Source organism: Nerophis ophidion, linkage group LG24 (assembly GCF_033978795.1).
Source record: "Nerophis ophidion isolate RoL-2023_Sa linkage group LG24, RoL_Noph_v1.0, whole genome shotgun sequence".
Lineage (NCBI taxonomy): Eukaryota > Metazoa > Chordata > Actinopteri > Syngnathiformes > Syngnathidae > Nerophis > Nerophis ophidion.
This window is the reverse complement of record NC_084634.1, coordinates 22,001,664-22,006,679: the sequence shown is the minus strand read 5'-3', so window position 1 is coordinate 22,006,679 and position 5,016 is coordinate 22,001,664.

Here is a 5,016-nt window from a genome sequence, read left to right as displayed (position 1 = left end):
ATGGAATGGGTTTCTATGGCCAAGCAGCTGTATCTAAGCCATACATCAGCAAGTCCAATGCAAAGTGGAGCAGTGGAGTCGCGTTCTCTGGAGCGATGAATCACGTTTTTCCATCTTGCAATCTGATGGACCAGTCTGGGTTTGGAGGTTACCAGGTACATTTCGGTGTGAAATTTGGTGGAGGAGGAATTATGTTGTGGGGTTGTTGGCTTGGCCCCCTAGTTCCAGTAAAAATAACTGAGTGCTCCAGGATACCAAAACAATTTGGACAATTTCCACCTTGTGAGAACACTAGTGCACAAAGCAAGGTCCATAAAGCCTTGCATGACAGTCTGGTCTGGATGAACTTGACTGGCCTGCACAGAGTCCTGATCTGTACCCGATAGAACACCTTTGGGATGAATTAGAACGGAGACTGAGAGCTAGGTCTTCTCGACTAACACCAGTGTGTGACCTCACCAATGCGCTTTTGAAAGAATGGTGGGAAATTCCTATAAACACACTCCGCAACCTTGTGGACAGCCTTCCCAGAAGAGTTGAAGCTGCAATAGCAGCAAAAGGTGGACCCATCTTATAGGTTAGGAATGGGATGGCACTTTAAGTTCATAGGTGAGTCAAGGCAGGTGGCCAAATACTTTGGGCAATATAGTGTATATAGAAAAACACTATCAAAATATAGGCAATTGTATAATAATCTCATGAGGTGAAGGAATTCTTATACAATATTCGTAAATGCCCCTCATCAGAGCAGCCATAACTGCAATGTGACCCTCACTGAAAGTGAGTTTGACACCCCTGTGCTAGATGATAGCAAATGTAACAGAACTGGACAAGTCTTTAATAAAAGACAACACAATGAAGTCTTTTCTTGATTTAGAGGATGTCAATGTATTTCTCGGCTGGCTTTGGCAAGACTGTCAAGCAACAGTGATATTCAACTAAATTGTTTTGGGGACATATTTCCAGAAAGTTCAGGACCGTGGGGTCACACTTCTCTATTTACCATTAGTCTTGTATAATCCGGAGAACAGGTGTCCTGTACCGTAGACATTCAAAAGATTAATTGTTTTGAGGGTTAATCAAACATAATTTCTATGACAGCACTCTCGTTTTTTTTAAGAATAATTTTTTTTTTTTTAAGAATCTGGGGCAAAAAATAGAGTATCTCGCAAGTTTTTTCAACTGAACCGGAGGGCCACCAGTCGAATAGTCCAAATGATGAAAGAGAGAGGACCTAAATTGGAATTTTGAGGAACACCACTACTATAACGAAGGAATTTGAACTAATGAGTGACTGACTACATCCGAAGTAAACAAGCTACAGCAACACCTTAGTTATATAAATCACATTACGAAAAAAATGTGTAACTTCCAAAAATGAAACTGACTTACAGAGGTGTCCTAAAGAACACCTCATTCATATAGATCACATATTGAGACCCCGGTGTTAAAATGTCAATGCAAGGATCCGTCAATGTGGTTACAGTCGTCCAAGTGTTTGTCTCCCAAGTTTTGAACTAAACTCAGGGGCCAGGTTGATGTAATTTCCAGGCGGGATTCTGCCTCCAGACCGTCAGTTGAGTGGAAAAATTACACACTCTTTAATTCATCTGATAGACCCTTCATTGATCTAACAGAGCTGAACCCCCTCCAGACAGATTTGTAACATTTAATGTCAAAAAATCCACCAAAAATGAGTGTTTGAATCACAGACGGCGTATCAACATTAATAAGTGCCTCAGGGTGTTACTAAAACAGGCTCCTTTTATCACCGTAATATCTCAAAAATTACTCCCATTTTGTCCACTAGCGATGCTCTAATCATTGCACATGCGCTTGTTTTATCTTGTCTTGATTAATGTAACATATTATTTTCTGGTCTCCACATGTCACGCATTAAAAGACTGCAATTAGTACAAAATGCCGCTCCTAGACTTTTGACCAGGATACGAAAGTTGGATCATATTACGCCTACACTGGCCAACCCGTACTGGCTCTTGGTACACTTAAAGGTGCGGTTTTAAGGTTTAGCTACTTATGCACAAAATACTCAACTACAGCACCATCTTGCCGTTTGTATATTCATCCATTGCAGTTGATCACCCTGGAAATGGGATCCCAACATCTGCGGTCGCTTCTCCAGGTTTTCTTCTTTCTCCACAGGTGGGGTCTGTTTTTTTTTTCTTGCCCGGATATGGGTTTAGATAAGGGGATGCTGTGAGTTTGTGAAGCTCTTTCAGACACTTGTGATTAAGGGCTTTAGGTTGTATTCACCTGACCTTACGTTCGGCTCATGAACTATGCAAGGCTCGAAGTGGTAGGCTGTCTGTTGTCAAAGCTTGCCCTAGACTTGCGTTGTTTTAGGCGGTTGGAACCATTCAAATAGCAAAAAGGATAATTTTACTAGGTTTCCTCAAGAGGTAAAAAAGAAAGGTGAAAGGGTGCAAGAATTTACAAAAGTGACACACGCTCCAGTCGAATGCCAGCAGTGTGGAAGAACGCATCGTGATCACTTTGATAAAAGTTTGTTTTATATACTCTTAAGGTTTAGAATTTCCCATTAAAGTATTATATTGATATTTGATGTTGTTTTGGAGTCCTTAAAACACATTCTACTACACGTGATTTTTCAACAACCAACTCGGCGACCTAACAAAGACAAATGTGAGCAAATCCTAAGAGTTAACCTTTCACAAAGGCCAACAATCCTAAACAAAACTTGCAGCACATACACATTGAGCTCTATAGTTACACTATATTGCCAAAAGCTTTTGGCCACCTGCCTTAAACGCCTACTGAAACCCACTACTACCCACCACGCAGTCTGATAGTTTATATATCAATGATGAAATATTAACATTGCAACACATGCCAATATGGTCTTTTTAGTAGTTTACTAAATTACAATTTTAAATTTCCCGGGAGTTTTGTCCTGGAAACGTTGTGTAATGATGACGTGTACGCAAAATGTCATGGGTTTTTAGACACAGCTAAATGTCGTCTGCTTAAACGGCATAATTACACAGTATTTTGGAGATCTGTGTTGCTGAATCTTTTGCAATTTGTTCAATTAATATTGGAGAAGTCACAGTAGAAAGATGGAGTTGGGAAGCTTTAGCCTTTAGCCACACAAACATGCGGTGATTCCTTGTTTAAAATTCCTGGAGGTGAAACGTTACAATGGATCAGTAGTAACGTTTGCTTCCTCTGTTTGCCACATCCACGACTTGGGGTTTATCAGTTATGGCACGTCGAGCGAACATGAATCAAGACGTAATGTCAACCAGCAGGTTTTGGTGAGAAAATTGTGGTTAAAAAGTCGCTTCTTACCGGAGAAAAGCTCAGCTTGTGCCGTCCATAGCTGCCGTCTACTCCCCTGAGACACTGCGCGTCAACACACCCGTGGAGACAACCTTCCGACTATCAGGTACTATTTAACTCACTAAAACACTAGCAACACAATAGAAAGATAAGGGATTTCCCAGAATTATTCTATTAAATGTGTCTAAAAACATCAGAATACGTCCCAATCGCGTTTTTTTTTTTTAACTTTTTTTTTTCTTAGTCCGTCGCTATCAATATCCTCAAACACGAATCTTTCATCGTCGCTCAAATTAATAGGGAAATTGTCGTTTTCTCGGTCCGAATAGCACTTTTTTGTTGGAGGCTCCCATTATAAACAATGAGAATATGTGAGGAGTCTGTGAGTTCAGGTAGAGGCAGGGCTTTTGTCTTAGCACCGAAAGTTGCGAACTTTATCGTGGATGTTCTCTACTAAATCCTTTCAGCAAAAATATGCCAATATCGCGAAATGATCAAGTATGACACATAGAATGGACCTGCTATCCCCGTTTAAATAAGAAAATCTCATTTCAGTAGGCTTTTAACTCACATATGAACTTGAAGTGCCATTCCATTCCTAACCCATAGGCTTCAATATGATGTCAGTCCACCTGTTCCAGCTATTACAGCTTGTGAAGTGTTTAGAGGAATTTTCCACCATTCTTCCAAAAGCGCATTGGTGAGGTCACACACTGATGTTGGTCAAGAAGGCCTGGCTCTGTCTCCGTTGTAATTCATCCCGAAGGTGTTCTATCGGGTAAAGGTCAGGACTCTGAGCAAGCCAGTCAAGTTAATCCACACCAGACTCTGTTATCCATGTCTTTAAGGACTTTGCTTTGTGCACTGATGCACAGCCATGCTGGAAGAGGAACTAAACAGCTCCCACAATGTTAGGAGCAGGGAATTGTCCAAAATGTTTTGGCATCCTGGAGCATTCAAAGTTTCTTTCACTGGAACTAAGGGGCCAAGCCCAACTTTTGAAAAAACAATCCCACACCATAATTCCTCCTCCACCAAATTTCACACTGGGCACAATGCAGTCCGAAATTTAACATTGTCCTGGCAACCTTCAAACCACAGACTATTCCATCAGATTGCCAGATGGAAAAGCGTGATTCATCACTCCATAGAATGTCTCCACTGCTTGAGAGTCCAGTGACGTGCATACTTGTTAACGCCGCGGTAAATTAGGAAATGCAAACTTATTTAAGTAAAAACGATTATTTATCAGGGAGTCTTGATACCAATTTCCTTGATCGAGCCACACAAAAACAAGTTGTAGCCCTCAATGCTTTTCCAGGTTGTAATCTTTTTCGTCATGTAGAATGACATTTGGAGCACCAGATAGTTCGACATGTCTGGTAACTCAACCGATGGATGATCCTTGAGATCATTTGACAAATCGTTTTTTGATAACGTATATGAATTTATCCCATTGCATAGGTAGATTTTTTTGCTCGTATCTGCTTTTAGTCGTAAGATCTCGGCCCCTTGCGTACTCCAATAATTTGCACTCTGTTTGCTGCGAAGTAGCCATATTGGTTTGGTGATTCACCACTTTGTTTACTTCTGTTCAAAAGTCATGTGACTGAATACAAACTAAATTTTGATTGATTGATTGATGGTTGAAATTTTACTAAACTCTCTCAAAACCTCCACAAAAACTGACATGAC